Source organism: Silene latifolia, chromosome 10 (genome assembly GCF_048544455.1).
Source record: "Silene latifolia isolate original U9 population chromosome 10, ASM4854445v1, whole genome shotgun sequence".
Lineage (NCBI taxonomy): Eukaryota > Viridiplantae > Streptophyta > Magnoliopsida > Caryophyllales > Caryophyllaceae > Silene > Silene latifolia.
In genome coordinates, this window is record NC_133535.1 from 66,086,335 (window position 1) to 66,104,394 (window position 18,060).

Below are 18,060 nucleotides of genomic sequence, written 5' to 3' on the forward strand. Positions count from 1 at the left end.
AGTCAGTCTCACAGTCAGGCGCTTTTTTTCTGGAAAGCTCGACCAGCGATTAAAAGTTTTTGGCCGAAGCCAAAAAGAGGTTGACCCACTTCATTCCATGGAATTCTCTCCCAGAGCTGCGGAACTAACAACTCTATTAGAAAGTAGAATTAACAACTTTTATACGAATTTTCAAGTGGATTGCTCATAGTTAACCCTAAATCTTTTCTCAATTTTGTTAACCCTTCATAGTTTCTCGGCATATGGACGTCTCCACTCAAATATCGTAGGTTTATAGGTATAACATGATAGGCAATTGTTCCTATTAACAAAACATCCTCTTTTTCTTCGCTCTTCCGGAACCGGTACAGAAATGGGTGCTTTTTCTTATAGGCATAAATAAGCAGTTCTTTTCTTAATGTATTGGCCCAAAACCTCGTTAATTGATCTTTACGGTGCTTTCTCTCTATCAATTTAAAAATTTTATCCATAGACGACATTAAAAAAAGTATCTAGGCATATCTTATACTCTTAAAAACAGGCACTACCATTGTTCTTTTTAATTTTCAGAAGCGAGGTGAGGTATTTAATTCTCGACTTAGATTAGAAGATTTTAATTAAATTATAATGTACATACAGATTTATACGTAAATACTCATCAACACTTTTATTCCGTATTCTGCTTTTTGCATTTTATGATTTGAAAGGGAAAATCTTACGATTCTACCTCAATACCGATATGATTCTACGATTCTACCTAACTTAGACTCATTCTTGAAGAAAACTTGAAGTGTCAGGCCTCTTATTAAAGCAATAGCATAGAACCTCAGAGCGGCTTATGCATACCACCAACGACTTAGAAGGCCTTCGGCCGGAGGAGATTTGGCCATTCAATCTTGTGAACTAATCGAGACCGAAATTGGAAGAAAGAATTGGCCATTCAATCTTGGCGTGCTCGTAAACTCTTAAAATTCTTTTTGCCGATCGATCCTCATTAAAGAGAGGAAAGTATTAGCTTAGAGCACCAATTGAACAATCTGCAGCAGCAGAAGGAGAGGTTCCCGAACTCACTCACTCCGGAGGAAAAGGGAACCCTGTTGTGACATGTGCTTCGTCTCGAGCCCGTGCAATATAAAAATTCGATCCGAGAGCTCGTAATCTATTTTACAATTAGATCGGGGATGAAATGTCAAGTTTTGTTTCATTTTTAGACATCTATCGGGCAAAGCCAGCTTCTCGGGATTTCAAGTCAAAAGAAGAGAGAGATCGTGGTTTTGGGATTCATCAACTGCATTATTTGGTTAGGGAGGAACTTTCTAAAGAAAAACCGGCTTTAGAGTCGCTTCCTTTATGATTCCTAAAATAAGGTGCAAAATGAGTTCCAGACGCAGCAATTGATGCTGAAGTAGCCTTAGCCTTTTTAAATGGTAAATGAAGCACTAGAATCCCGGTTACTGAGCCTGCACCTGATACTTAAAAATCTAACTCTTCTGCCTATGACCTCGCATACCTATAAATATCGGAATTTTTTTTTAGAATGAGCATCTGGAAACGTGGATACAAAACTCATTTATTAGCCAGCCAATGCTTCAAATGCTTCTTTTGCATCTTCACCATCAAAAGGTTCTTTTTCTTGCTCGGCTTGAAGATCAGCCTTTCAATACTCATGCTACACGCTAACTCCAGGAATATGGCTAGCTATCCTTAGATATGTCCACATGCAACAACACCTTTGGTATAAGGATTCTTGCTCACTCTTCTACCCATGATATTTTACCTATAGGATTATTCTTATTTATTATGAAAACATCTATATAAAATATATACTTAAAATGAATTCTACCCAGATTGTTTCTCCCCTTGCAAATGTTTTCTCCCCGGGCAAAAAAAGGCGCGTTCTGCTGAAAAAGAAATAAGGGACTCTCTTTCCCGGATTTGATTCTAGAGTTGGGCATTCAATTTAGACTCTTACTACTTTTACCTCACTACTTTCTTTTTATTTTGGTGGAAAGAGAGGGGAAGAATTCTATTCCTATTGTACTTAATCAAATTAGTGTTTCGAGACTTGCCGCTTGAGATTAAGGAAACGGGAAGCCGAACCCAACCCTAACCAGAAAGGGACTACTCTCGCTCGGTCTTTTTCATCATTCGACGATTTTACTAGTGAAATGGCCAAATTGGATGTGACTTTTGACTAAACCCGGGAAAATTCGACATAAATTGGCCAAACAAGGGGGCTTTTTCGGGATAATAGGGGGCATTCTTGGCCTAAAAAGCATGCGGCTTATATAATTCATTTGTTCTCTCCTCAGACCCGGCTCTTCCTGAGACTGAGTTTAGTCAAGCCCCATCCATCTCTCTTTTATCCCTCCTGACCAAACCCGAAATAAAATTAAGTGAACTATTGAAGCTACCAGTGTGCCAGCCTACTTACTTTCATTATCATTGGAACGCTAGTCTTAAGAATGACCAATCACACATAGTCGAGGCTCCTGGGTACAGTGGAATCTAACCCCTGAGTCGAGGTCTGAAAGAATTGACCAGAGGGAGAGGAACCTCACTCACTCCGGAGGAAAAGGGAACCCTGTTGTGACATGTGCTTCGTCTCGAGCCCGTGCAATATAAAAATTCGATCCGAGAGCTAGGACTTGGAGCACATCTTTTGTTCTTTCCACTGCTTAAAGTGATTGTTACGCTTAAATTAACCACTTAGTTAGAAAACAAGCTGCTGATGACGATGAAACTTCTGCTTAGGAGTTTTGTTGTTTCGTTGTTCGTGGTCAAGGTGCTACAATTTCAAGGTAATACAGTAATATAGCTGGAAAAGATCCTCCCGTTGTAGCGGGTGGAGCGTAGGGGAACCTGTGGCTGGATTGAATCCTTCGCGATGGAAATTCCCTGCCGCTCAGGTGGTCTTCCCTTATCTTCCCTAACGTTCAGAGCATTAAATTTTAGACTATATGATAAGGTTGGAGACGGTTGAACAACATGCTTCTGGTGAGAGGTTAGAATGGTAGAATGAATCATTGCATGCCGCTGAGAGGGGAATCCCCGATTGCGAACGAAGTAGACTTCCTCTGATCTAAAACCCCCACCATGCCTGAGTCTGTAACCCCCTATAACACTGTCCCCCCTTAAGAACTTTCCTCTCTTTAATGAGGATCGATCGGTGGAGGGTTGGTCCCCGATTATCGGTCGAGGAAGCTTCTATCTGTAGGGGCGGTTCTTCTATCCTATATGGAATCGGCTTTCTTTTCAAAAGGCTTTTTCTCGAGAGCATTCCAACCGCTAGTCTCACTGCTTAGAGCTCGCTTACACTAAGTATACCATCAAAGGGAACTTTGCTTTCTGGTTGGGAAGTGTCTCTGTCCTTTTCACTTCTTATTACTCTTTTCGTTCACTTTTTCTAACATTTCTAATACTAACTAATTCATTCGGGCGAGGCATCTTACGATGTCATGATGCGCCCAAACCCAGCAGGGGAAGCCGGCTAATGAGAAAGATTATGCCCTCCAGTGCGATCATAAAAGCCTATTAAATAAAGAAAAATAGTCAAACCCCGTGCTTTTTGCTTGTTCACGAATTCTTAAGCCTTGAGAGCCCTTCCCCTCTTACTTGCTGCGCTAGGGTCGAAATCACTTATTTGTCATTTGTTTGCGAGGAATCGGTCACACCACTGCACAGGCAACGGGTCAGCCTAATAAGAAAGGGAGACTTTCCCAAGGCTACGGCTAGCTAGCGACTGCAGAATATATAGGCGTCTCATTAGTGAGAGTATGCCCCATATTTAGCCCTACCTTATTAAGAAGGATATGGTATGTCCTCCTAAAAAGCATTAGAATAAGAGGAGGGTCACTCCCTTTTCTTTCTAATACGATGGAGTCTTAGACTAGAAAGACTAAATCAGGTACCTACTGACCATGCTCATGATCCTCCTCCTAATGATACATCAGAGACAGCCACCTAGTATAACTAGATATTGTAAACGTTCAAACAAAAAGCTTACCAGTTGTTCGAGAAAAGTCAAAGTTCTTAATTTATACTTGCTAGTTATAATACGAGGTCTAAGGCAGAGGTCGTGTGCTGAAATCTAAAAAAAGAAAAGATTTTCTTAAAGAATGCGGCGTTTTTCGTTACTCGACTGATATCACTAATAGAATCAAAAAAAAAAGAAAAATATTTTTTAAAAGTCACGCGATTGCTGCTCTCGAGGCGAGAGTCACTGAGCTAGGCGAAGACCAGCTGTAGTTTGTTGCTCTTTGTCGTTTTTTTGTTGTTGTACTTTATACCTTTTGTACATTTTGGAACCTTCATTTTGCTCTTTATGCCTTTTGTTTCGGGCTCGAGCCCCCAGTTTGGTGTACATATTCCCTTTTTGGTTGTATATGATGGCCTGAGTGCCTTTGTTGTTGGGTTGCCTTGTTTGTACCTGCAGGTTAGCTTTGAACAGGTTTGGTAGATGATGGTTTACGCCGTCATGCTGCCGAAATGTACACAGAGATTGCATGTAAAACACACATTTGTACACCTGGCCTAAATTAGCGTAAGACAAAGACTCGAAAATGCAAAAATTTACTGAAAAATGACCGGACGGTAGGGAGGGTTACCCCCTAAAAAATGAAAAAATAGAAATATATAAGTTTGAAATGTGAAATGGAAGGGAATTGAAATAATTCTCAAAAAAAGAAAAAAGAAAAATAAAAGAACTTGAAAGATCATAGATCCTAATTAGACACTCTAATTAGATGTCAAATTATCTCATAACTTGAGTTTATGTGATCTATGTAACATGCATGCAATATAAAAGCATATTAATATAAAAGAAGAGGAAAACAATTTTCCTTACATTGAGAAAATGGTAGTGTTTGGGCACAACCAAGATCACCCATCTTGGTTGTTCTTGAACTTAAAATAAATGGCAAGATCCTCCATCTTCAAGTGTCCAAAATAGAACACCTCCTTTCTTAAGCACCCAAGAACTTACCCAACAACCTTACTAATGTTAACTAGATATTAATAAGATCACCCTTGATAATATGTAAATATTACTAACAATCTTAGTAATAATTTTGTTTACTAACATCTTAGTAAATTATGGTTTTAGAGAGAAAGACCAACAAGCTTTTCACATGCAAAATACACAAAATGAAGTAGTGTGTAAAAATGAGCAATTGTTGGTCGATAAAGAGGAGGAAAACCGGGTGGGAGTTGGTGGAGTGAGGGAGTGTACTTGTTTTTATTTTTGTCCACTGATATGCGACTTATTTACACCTCATTTCCCTCTTTCTTTTATGCATTCCGGCTCATATCGAGTCGGTTTCGTGCGCCTTTCCTTGCATTTTGTGCCCAATTCCCGTACTTGTTGTTTCATGTATCCTTTCCGCAGGAATCGAGTCTAGTATAGAGGAATTGGGGCAAGAAAGGCATTAAAAATGCCTTTGCAAGAAGAAAGAGGAGATGAAGGAGCTGAGGATGATCCTCTGCCGGCAAGCCGGCAGCCGGCCCACCAGTAGGGGATGTGGCCATGGAGAGAAAAGGGAAACCAGCTGAGAAGATGTTCTCTCGCGAGAAAGGCGACGGCCCCACCGGCAGGGAACACAAGTCCTACACTTAGAAAATTTACAAGAAGTTTTTGGCCAAAGTTCAAGGAACGCTGCCGGCACAGTGGTGGCGTGTCAACCGGCAGAGGGTACCTGACATGAAGAAATGGAAGAAAATCTCAAGAAGAGGAATTCTCTGCGGCGGGCGGCAAAGCCCCCCGGCGGGAATTACGCAACCTCTATTTTTCTCGCTTTTGAAGAACGCTGCCCAAGATCGGGAGGCCGGGAGCGCCCGCCCGCAAGACAGAACACGCAGCACGATTAATGGGCTTTTTCCTTCTTTCCTCCCTTAATCCAATGATAGCCTATAAATACCCCCTCCTTAAACCCTTTGTACACACAACCCTAGATCTGAAAACTTTCCTTATTAATTGTAATCCTTTCTTAATCAAGCACTAATCTTTCCTTAATCTTTCTTTAATATTTAGTAAAACTAGTAATTGTTAGTTAGAATCAATAGTTTACTCTTGTTCTTTGAAGATTGTATTGGGGGATTTTGAAGGTTTTCCTTCTTATTATTCAATCAAGCAATCATCTTTCTTTGTGTTGGTATACTTCTTCTCTTATTTACTTATCAATCATTTGTTTACTCTTTTTTTTCTTTTGTCTTTCATAATTGTTATAATCATCATCATGTCTTCTCTTTATGTTAATTCTCCTTCTTCTCTTATTAGCATGGTTATCTTTAGCATGAGTGAGTAGACTTCCTTCTAGGGTTTAGGGGGAGTCTATATGGTTTTTATGGCATGATTGTATGATTATTTGGGTCTTTGGTGGATTGTTTATCCTTCTTGTTCATGCACACAAGGTGTTTGATTAATTGCATGAGTGAAAGTTTGTGCCTTTTTTCATTATTGCTTAATTCCCCCATTGAATGAAAATTTGTGGAGGTCTTGTTGTATGTTTAAGAGAAGTGTGATGCTTAATGAGAGTTAGATGTCACCCTTAGGATACCCTCTTATCATTGACCCCTTGATTCATCATGTTTGCCCTTAAACCATTTAGATGACCCCGAAAGCCCTAGTTTTTAATTAATCTTATTCATTTTCATCAACTTGTTTGTTCAATTGTTTTAGTGATTAAAACCAAAACCCCTACTTTTAGTATTGATTAAACTTGACTCTAAATTGAACCTAGTAGCAACCCCCGCCGTCTTTGTATTCGACCCCGACTTAATACTACGTTTTTTCGGGTTTTACAAATAGTTTTGATAGAGGGAAACCGCGACAATTCTTTACCTATCAAATGGCGCCGTTGCCGGGGATGGCGTTAGGTTATGCTTAGTTTTATTTAGAGTCTTTGCTTTAATCTTGTCTCAATTGTTAGTTTGCTTTAGTAGTTGATTGTTGTTTGTAGAGTGTGTGTGATTTTCGCCTTTCCCTAGTGTGTAAAAACACTAGGAGACTTACGATTTGTTAAGTGTATGCCTAGAAGGAATCACCAAGCTCTTCTATTCAACTTCGACCCCGAAAGGCTTTTTAGAACCTTGAGGACTAGGACTCTTGAAAGAGTAAGGAATAATTCCACGCAAGCAAACATTGATCAACCAAACTCACACATCCCACAAAATTTTGATACAACAACTACGATTCAACCAAATACCACAATTGAGACTTTAGTAGAGAACCCCTTTCATAACTTCCTTAATTATAATAGCCCACCTCAAACACCACCACATCAAGAACCAAATCCACCACCACAAATGGCTCTTAGAGATCACAACCGGCCTAACCATAATGATTCATGTAATCCCATCAATTTTGGCACCTTGGCCCCAAACAACTTTGAAATGCATCCCGCCCAAGTCGGGTTAGTTGAGAAGGACTTGTTTGGAGGTCATATTGAAGAGGATGCCCATGCTCATCTCCGGAAGTTTAAGAGGAAAGTTTCAATGATGAAGAAGAATGGGGTGTCCGAAGACACCTTGAGAATGATGTTGTTTCCGTTTTCATTGACGGGCAAAGCGGACCGGTGGTTGAACATCCACCCACCGGATACTTTCACTACTTGGGATGACTTAGCCAAAGCATTTATGGCCAAGTACTACCCTTCCTCCAAGACCGCGATGCTCCGCAATGAGATCCATACGTTCCAACAAGAGGATGGGGAGTCCTTAGGTGAGGCTTGGGACCGTTATCAAGACTTGATAGCAAGTTGCCCCCACCCTGGAATACCGGAATGGTACATTACTCAAACATTCTTCCAAACTTTACTACCAAGAACTAAGGAGATGGTAAATGCCTCCGCGGGGGGAGGTTTTGACCACTTGAGTGATGAAGAGGGCACGGCATTGATCAAGAAAATGGTAGACTCGGAGGCAAACTATGGTTCTAGAGGGAACATGCTACGAAGGAACGGGAAATTTCCTAAGGAAAACGCCTCCAACTCCGAGACAAATGCCAAGCTCGACTTGCTCACAAAGCAATTTGAGAAGTTTTCAAAGAATCAAGTGAACCAAGCCGCAACCTCATATGGGCCGCCCATGGAAGAAGTTGCTCAAGTCGCGAGTTGTGAACTTTGTGGAGGAAGTGGTCATACTTATGATTTGTGTGGCAACAATTACAATGGGGGCTATGAAGAGAATGTTCAAGAGGTTAACGCCTTTCAAGCCTTTAACAACAATTCAAGACCCACAAGACCACCCTACAACAACCCAAATGTCTACAATCCAAATACCAATTTCTACCACCCCGGTTTGAGAAACCACCCCAACTTTAGCTACAAAAGCACTAATGTTCAAAACCCACAACACCTTCAACCACAAGCCCCAACCAACCCACCCGGTTTTGCTCAACAAAGGGGAATGTTCCCTAACCCAAGACCTAATCCCGGAAATCAAAACCAATGGCAAAACAACAATCAAAACCAAAATTATGGGAACCAAGCACAAGGATACCAAGATTTTGGTGGCAACCAAGGGTTTTACCACGGGAGTCAAGTGAACCAAGCAAACCAAGGGTTCGGGCAAGGGTATGTTCAAGGGTTTCAAGAACAAGGTCAAGGATCAACTTTCAACAACAATGGTCCTAGAGCTAACCTACAAGGGGGGCAAAACAACAACCAAGGTACCAATGCTCGGTATGACTATGGGTTTCCTTTACCCATAACCAACCAACCTCATCAAGAACCTCAAGGTGAGCTCTCTCAAGTTGAGCTATTGAAGATGATAAAAAACATGCAACTTCAACATAGCCAAGAGATAGCTAATTTTGCTAAAGCTACTCAACAAGAACAAGCAAACTTGAGAGCTACATTTCTTAAGGACATGAGGGAAATGGAATCTAGGATGGCTTCTCATGCTATGGCTAACCCTCAAAGGCCGCCCGGTGGTTTGTTGGCTCAAGGACAAAGCTCCAAAGATGCCTCAAATAGCCACCATGCTCATGCGGTAGTGCTAAGGAGTGGTTTAGAGCTTGAGGACCCTTACAAAGACCTTGAGTTGGAAGTTGATGAATATCCCAAAGGGAATGAGGTAGAAATGGATGATGAAGAGGAAAGCTCACCCATTGAGGCTTCGGGTAAAGCTAATGAAGACAAGAAAGGAAAGAAGGCTTGTGAAGATTTGACTAGAAGAGGAATTCAAGTGGACAAGGATGTTGATGGATATGTGGAAGACCTCCCTTATGAGGAGGAAGCTATTGAAGAAGTACCTTTGCAACATTCTAAAAAGGTAACAAAAAGTTCGGCTCCTCCAAAGGTATCTTCCAATTCCCAACTTGTTTCTAAAATTCCTTACCCTTCAAGAGCCATAAAGAGTAGGGAAAACCTCAAGTATGCCAAATTTTGTGATATGCTTGAGAAACTTGAGGTTACCCTACCCTTTACGGAGGTGATAATGAACATGCCAACCTACTCAAAATTTTTAAAAGACATTTTGACAAGGAAAAGAGTCTTGGGTGACCAAGAAATAGTGGTTATGGAAGAAGCATGTAGTGCTCATATCCTTAACAAATTGCCCACTAAACTTGGTGACCCGGGAAGCTTTTCCATTCCTTGTGTAGTTGGCGGTGTTCCTATATCAAGAGCTCTTTGTGACTTGGGAGCAAGTGTTAGTGTCATTCCTTTGAAAGTTGCAAAAAGGATTGGCATTCAAAACTTGGCTCCCACTACCATGACTCTCCGATTGGTGGATAGGTCCGTCAAACGCCCTATGGGGGTGCTTGAGGACGTGGCCGTCAAGGTTGGAAAGTTTTTGATTCCCACCAATTTTGTTGTCCTTGATATTCCGGAGGATAGCCATACTCCCATCATCCTAGGTAGACCATTTTTGGCTACCGGAGGAGTAATCATTGATGTGAAGAATGGGCGGCTAACCTTCCAAATTGAGGGCAACAAAATCGAATTTAACTTGCCAAATTTGATGAAAGGTCCAAGTGTAGAAAGATTGAGCACAATTGAGGTAATTGATGAAGTAGTGCACGAAGTAGCCCGTGAAGAGGCGGAGATGGAAGAAGTTTTTCAAATCTCTTTGCATGATGAGGCAATGAAAGAGGATCACGAAGTTGATGAGGAACTATTGAAGAAAGTGGAGGGCTTTCTCCCTCCAAAGGTACAACTCAAACCCTTGCCTCCCTCACTCAAATATGCTTTCCTTGATGAGGGAGAGGCCTATCCGGTGATCGTTAATGCTAACCTAAGTGAGTCCCAAGAAAAGAAGCTTTTGGAAATCTTGAAAACTCATAGAGGAGCACTTGGGTATAGCATTGATGACATCAAGGGCTTAAGTCCGAGTTTGTGCATGCATAGAATAGTTTTGGAAGAGGGGAGTCAACCCAAGGTTGACGGTCTTAGGCGGATTAACCCAAAGATGGCCGAGGTGGTGAAAAATGAAGTGTTGAAACTCCTAGAGGCCGGTATTATATACCAAATTACCGATAGCAAATGGGTTAGTCCGGTCCACGTGGTACCCAAAAAGGGGGGGATACAAATGGTTGAACAAGAGGATGGCACCACCCTACCCACTAGACCCGTGACCGGGTGGCGAATGTGTATTGACTACCGCAAGCTCAATGCCGCCACCCTCAAAGACCACTTCCCAATTCCCTTCATTGACCAAATGCTAGAAAGGCTCGCGGGCCATGCATATTATTGCTTCTTAGACGGTTATTCCGGGTTTTTCCAAATTCCCATCCACCCAGATGACCAAGAGAAGACGACCTTCACTTGTCCAATAGGGGTCTATGCCTACCGTAGGATGCCATTCGGGCTTTGTAATGCGCCCGGTACCTTTCAAAGGTGCATGATGGCAATATTTTCAGATTTCCTTGAAAAAAGCATGGAAGTCTTCATGGACGACTTTAGTGTCCATGGAGACTCATTTGAGCTTGGTCTTGAGAACTTGGCTTGTGTGTTGAAACGGTGTGAGGAGCATAACCTCGTCCTTAATTGGGAAAAATGCCATTTCATGGTTGAGGAAGGGGTTGTCCTCGGTCACATCGTTTCAAGGAGGGGTATTGAGGTCGATGGGGCCAAAGTTGCGGTCATAGAAAACTTGTCACCCCCTTCTAATGTTAAGGGAGTGAGAAGTTTTCTAGGCCATGCCGGATTTTATCGGCGTTTTATCAAGGATTTTTCAAAAATAGCAAAGCCCCTAACATCATTACTCCTTAAGGATTCCCCCTTTGTGTTTGATGATTCTTGTCTTGAAGCTTTTAATAGGTTGAAGAGAGCATTGGTCACGGCACCGATAATCCGGTCTCCGGATTGGAATCTTCCCTTTGAGATAATGTGTGATGCTTCGAACTTCGCGGTTGGTGCGGTACTTGGGCAAGTTGTGGATAAGAAGCATCATGTGATATATTACACAAGCAAGACTCTTGATCAAACACAATGTGGATATGCTACTACCGAAAAGGAAATGTTGGCAATTGTTCATGCCGTGGAGAAATTTCGGCAATACCTTGTTGGGTCTAAGGTGGTGGTTTACTCCGATCACACCGCCTTGAGACAATTGATGGTGAAGAAAGATGCAAAGCCCCGACTCTTGAGATGGGTCCTTCTTCTTCAAGAATTTGATTTAGAGATTAAGGATAAGGCCGGTTCGGAAAATGTTGTAGCCGACCACTTATCTAGATTGACCGTTGAAGACCATGGGATACAAGACAAGAGTGGACCCATCAATGAGTGGTTGCGGGATGATGGACTCATGGAAGTTACCGCCAAAACCCCTTGGTTTGCGGATCTTGCAAACTACATTGTGAGTGGTTTCCTACCGGATGAAATGGAACCAAGAGAAAGGCGGAAGTTGAGAAATGATGCTAGGAGATACTTTTGGAATGATCCCCACTTGTTCCGCAAGTGTGGGGATGGAATGTTCCGGAGATGTGTTTCAAGAGAGGAGGGCTTGGAAATTGTTGACCGGGTTCACAATTCCGCCTATGGAGGACACTTGGCCACCTCTAGAACAATTGCCAAGATCCTCCAAGGTGGGTTTTATTGGCCCTCCATGTTCAAAGACATTCACTACTTGGTTAAATCTTGTGATGCTTGCCAAAGGGTTAGGAACATTGGGAAGAGAAGTGAGATGCCCTTGACTAACATATTGGAGATTGAGCTTTTTGATTGTTGGGGCATAGACTTCATGGGACCCTTTCCCAACTCTTGTGGAAATGAATACATCTTGGTTGCGGTGGACTATGTATCCAAATGGATTGAAGCGGTTGCCTCCCCCACCAATGATAGCAAGGTTGTGATGAAACTTTTCAAAGGCACGATTTTCCCAAGGTTCGGAACCCCAAGAGTAGTCATAAGTGATGGCGGATCTCATTTCCGCAAGAGTACCTTCAAAGCTCTACTTGAATCACATGGAGTGCGGCACAAAACCGCACTTGCCTACCACCCTCAAACTAGTGGGCAAGTGGAGGTTTCTAACCGCCAAATTAAAGCCATTTTGGAGAAAGTCACCAACAAGAGCCGGAAAGATTGGTCCCAAAAGCTCCCGGATGTCTTATGGGCATTGAGAACCGCCTTCAAGACACCCCTTGGCACCACCCCGTATAAGCTTGTGTATGGGAAAGCTTGCCATTTGCCGGTGGAGTTGGAGCACAAAGCTTGGTGGGCTCTTAAAGAGATGAATTTTGACTTTGATGCCGCCGGAGAAGTGCGCTTTCTCCAAATGAATGAGCTTGAGGAATTGAGATTGGAGGCTTATGAGAGCTCCAAAATCTACAAAGACCAAATGAAGAAATGGCATGATGCCAAGATCATGAAGAAAGAGGTAAGTGTTGGAGACCTTGTTCTCCTTTTTAACTCCAAAATCAAGGTGTTTCCGGGCAAGCTCAAATCACGATGGTCCGGACCCTTTAAAGTGATGAAAGTATTTCCTTATGGTGCTTTCGAGCTATGGAGTGAAGAAGGGGGAACTTTTAGGGTCAATGGTCAAAGAATCAAGTGATACTATGACGGTGATAACAAAGGTCCTATTGAAGTGCTCTATCTCGGGGAACCCCTCCCCGAGGAGAGGGAAAGTTGAAATTCTCGAAAGTGAATTGGTTTGGTGGTGTTCCTCAAGAACCACCATTTGTAAATAGCATGCATGTAGATAGAATTTGAGATAGTTTGGATTGGACATTCTTGACGAAGTTGAATTTGGAGTTGGGACCCCTAGCCTCGCCCAAGATCCCGACACGAGCCGTCGGTTTGAAAGTTGAAAACTCAAAAAATGGGCAAGTATAGGACTTGGAAGTTTATTGTTGAGCATTGGAGGAAAAACGAGTTGAAATTGAAGTGATGTAACCCCCTGCCGGTGGACCGGCAGCCGGTGCCCTCCACCGGTAGCGCGTTGAAATTTTTTGATAAAAATTTGAAGGAATTAAGTTGAAGAGAATCCCCTGCCGGCAGCCGGCCCACCGGCAGGGAGATCCATACTTGTTGAAAATGTTGAAAAGTTGAAGGAGGAGAATCCTCTACCGGCAGGCCGGCAGTCGGCCCACCGGTAGAGGAACGCATGCTGTGCCAAAAATGAAGGAAACATTGAGAGGAGGATTCCCTACCGGCAGGCCGGCAGCCGGCCCACCGGTAGAGGATCTCTTAGGTTGGTGAAAGTTGGAGAATTGCAGAAGAAGGAATTCCCTGCCGGCAGGCCGGCAGCCGGCCCACCGGTAGGGGAATCGCTGAAGATCAAAAAGGGGTATAGGGGTACGCTCTGCCGGTGGACCGGCAGCCGGTGCCCACCACCGGCAGCGCGTTGAATTCATTTTGACGAAATTTGTTTTTTGAAAAAAATTGGGGCAAATTCCCTGCCGGCTCGCCGGCTGCCGGTTCGCCAACCGGCAGGGACTCTTTATAACTCCAAAAACCAGCCCGTGAAACCCCCATTATCTCCTATTACTTTCTTTTTCCTACTCACACCTATTTCCCTCATTCCTCACCTCCATTACCCCAAACTCTACCAAATCGCCATTAATCCTCCTCCACACCTCACCCTCCTTCATTCCCTTCCTCCTCCTTCCCTTTTTATCCTTCATTCCTTCTTCAAATATGGCAAACAAGAGGACAAGGTCAGAAATGGCGGAAGCACAGCGGCTTTTGGTCGAGGCGGCGGCGAGTGACACTAACCCGGATCCCGACTTCCCGGATGTTGAGTTCGTCACACAAGAGCAAAAAGGTAAATTTATCTTGTTCAAAAATCGCCCCTTAACCCCGACTAAATTCATTTGTAGACCGGCTATGAGAAATATGGGATTAGACAACGAAATCTTTGAATTGTTTAAGGGTGTTGGTATGAAAGGCTTGTATGATTTGCATGAGGAAACTTATCCCCGCCTCACATGGGAATTCCTTAGTAGTTTCCGTCTTGATAAGCACCGACAAACCCGTATGGTCGAGCAAATACACTTCCGGTTGATGAACCGTGATCATTCCTTGTCCCTAGGAAGACTTTGCCGAATTTTCGGCCTCAACAATCCCCCAAAATTTAAAGCCCCCGAGACCGCTCACTTTTCTAGGGTGTGGAAAGCCATTTCGGGATTGGATGACCAAACCGGTGTGAAAAGGCCGGAGATTGCGTGCCACAATGCCCCCATTCGCATTTGGCATCGATTTGTAAGAGGTTCTATTTTTGCGACCCATGAGCCATGGGTTTTTCGGGTTACCGAATTGGAGATTTTGGGGTCTTACTTACTCACTACCCCGGCCCCCTATGAAATCAATGTGGGTCACCATTTGGCCCTCCACTTGCAATCACTTTCTAAATCGCCGGGGCAAAAAGTCCCTCTTCATGTGGGTGGGATAATAACCCGAATTGCTAAGAGCCTTGACCGCCCGGTGAACTTGAACAACTTGAGGTGGATCCGGGGAGAGACCTACATCACCAAGCAATGGTTAACGAAAAACCTAGAGTGGATCAAGGTCAATCCTTTTGATGGAATCGAGTATTGGCAAGTGCAAAAGAAGAATTCCGTCCCAATTCCCAATGCCTCAAAATTCAAAATCAAGCCCGGAGAGGAATCCTACCTCCTTGAGATTGAGGAGGAGCCCGATGAGACCCGATCTCCCCCGACCAACCCCATCACCTATGGTCGTGACAACCGGAGGGAAACTCCATCCTCTCTCCACTACTCCTTGCCCTCCTTCCGACCACCTTCCACCTTCCAACCTCAACCTTGGGGGGGGGTAATTTTGGTGAAGGCTCCTCAAGCAACATCCCTCCTCCCCCGCCTCCTTTTCATGCCGATTTGGTCACCTTCATGAGTGACATGCGGTTGGGTTTGCAAACCGCCGCTAGTGAGAGGCGGGGCATTGAACAAAGGTTGGATCGGATATACTATGACACCTCCGTGGGTCAATTTCCGATTTATGACGATTATATGAGAAGGAACTACGAGCACCCCCAACATCTCCACCCCTCCTACTATCTTGAGCCGGATGGTGGTTACCACAAGGATGGGCGGTTTGTCTACGCCGACATCAATATCCGGCCGGATTATTTTGCCGCCCCAGTTTTTCCCCCTCCCGCTTCTCAAGAGGAGGGGCATGATGCTCAATGGTTCGGGGGTACACCCTCCATTTTCTCCAACCCTGAGGTTGGGAGTGGCTCCGGGGCGGCCTCCGGCGGCTTCCTTTCGTCCGGCGGGGATTTCGGCGATTCCACCGCTCACATGAACACCGACGACTTCCTTAGAGAGTCCGCGTTTGGAGCGGTGGACGGAGATGACAATGATGATGATAATGATAATAATGATGATGATGATGACGGGGACCTTGAGTCTTAGGCGGCCTCGCGTTTGGCCTATCTTTCCTCCCTTTTCAATCCAAAGCCTTCGGTATGCTCCCCATATTCAATCCAAATGTCAAGTATGTACCCCAACAATCCAAACTTCTCATTCATATTTAAATTTTGTATGCATTTAGTTAGAAATTCATATAATTGCATTCATATAGAATTGCATTAGATTTCAATTTGTAATATATTGTCACATTTAGTAATTGCATTCACTTAGGATAACTTGCATTGTCATTTAAATTTTGCATATAGAATAGAGCATGCATTGCATTTTCAAAATAAAAACCAACTAAAAATTGAAAAAAAAAACGATTAAAACCACCAAAAACATGTTCTTTTCTTTCACTAAATTGCCCTCCCATGTCCATAAATAAGTGTGGGGAGGGCCTAAAAAAAAACCAAAAACATGCATTTAATTTCCAAAAATCAAAAATACCAAAAATATGTTATTTTTATTTCCAAAAAATTCAAAAACCACCAAAAATATGTTGTTTATTTTTCCTATTCTCTCCCTATACTTTGTTCCATTGAGGACAATGTAAATTTCAAGTGTGGGGAGGGAAATATCCACTTTGTGAATATTTGTTTGCACCTTTAAATTTGATAAAAATTCAAAAAATTGCCTAAAAATTGAAAAATTTCAAAAAAATTCCAAAAATATTGCATTGTATATATATGTTTGTCTAACAAGTGGCGCAGGCACATACGGGACATTTGAGGCATTAGGAGACTAGAAGACCGCTCGGTTTAATCTTTCCTATCTCTTTCTCCTTTACTATCTTTTCCTTTATATTGTTGGATATATGGAGGAGGATGGGCTATGTTGATGAGGATGTTCCATTTTGGAGCTTGGTGTGTGTTGCTTACGTGCTGCTAGGTTTAGATAATTGTTGCATGTTTATTTATGTTGCTAATACTTAGAAATGCATTTCGTATCTTGTGAATATGTGTTTGTTGCTTTATTTACATTTTGCATCGAGTTTGTATATAAATTTTTGAACAAAATTTGGTCTAGGAAGGGAGTATGATACCCTCTAAGATGATATTGTCTAAGCTGTGTCTTTCCCCTCTTATTGGCTTGCGCCATGTGACCTCCTTGTTAAGGTGTTTGCTTGCAAATACCCGGGAAATGAGGCTAGACCGGAGAGTTTTGACCACCATGTGAGACCAAGACCGTAGACTAGGCCTAGATTTCGACATAGCTACCCAAATGTGAGGATAGAGCCTCCTTGGGATCGGTACATCCATACCCGGTCTCCCTTTAGGTGTGAGTAGGCTCCTTGCGTGGCATGTTACATCACGACGCACAAGCATGGCATCCTTTCCTTTTAGACCATGAGATGTTCATTTTTATGCATATTTTGAAACAACAAGTTGCATTTCATTTTTTGAGCCTCACATTGCCAAATAAGCCTAATTTTTCGACCCTTTAGACTAGGACCGATTTTGTTTACCCCTTTTGAGCCTTGACCTTTCATTTGATACCTACGATACTAACTACAACCCAAAAACAACCGACCTTGATCAAGAAAGTTGTCTATGAGTTTTGGTAGTATGAAGCAAGGGGATTTGAATCTTGGTTTAGTGGATGTGCACAATCCACTTGAGTCGGAATGATGGTTTAGTTTGGTTTGCTTTGAATAAAGAGGTTTTGAAAAGGAAAAGAAAAGAAAATAAGAAAAAAAAAAAGAAAAAAGAAAAAAAAAATGTAATGAAAAAAAAAAAAAAAAAAAAAAAAGAGAAAAAAAATGCGTTGCACTTATACATTGTTTGTTGAGGAAAAAGCCGAGCAACACTCCTTATGCATCATTAAAGGAGTAGAAAAAGGCGTTGCAAAATAAAGGGGAAATGATGTTTTTCCAAATGAGTCGGATTTTCAAATTTTTGTGTGATTTAGGCGACTAATATCATGTTCTTTTTTATTCATTCATTTGTTATAATAAGTTGGGAAGAAAAGGGAAATTTTGACAACTACTTGATCTTAAACTCCAAATGATCCATAACGGTGCTTGCACCAATCCCGTTTCGACCCATCGCCTAACCCCATTACTACCCTTGTTTCTTTTATGCATATTTTTCCTTTTTTGCATCTTACTAATGGTCTTGTAGGAGAGAATTCCATGTTAGATTGCGGGCATGTCTCACGAGTCGAGTAGTTGAGTGATTTTGGTTACTTTTTGCACAAAAATCACCCGGTCCAAAAACGAAATGAGAGATTAGTGAAAACCGTGAGGAAGTCGGTAGTCTTGGTCCCCTTAG

The 18,060-nt window shown here is 42.5% G+C and overlaps 1 non-coding gene across 1 annotated transcript; it reads right to left on the reverse strand.

Annotated features, from left to right (window-relative positions):
- Positions 1–7,644: 7,644 nt before the first annotated feature.
- LOC141609619 (small nucleolar RNA R71) lies at positions 7,645–7,751 on the reverse strand. The gene has a single exon (XR_012527544.1). It is a non-coding gene; the product is annotated as a small nucleolar RNA R71 (small nucleolar RNA).
- Positions 7,752–18,060: the final 10,309 nt, after the last annotated feature.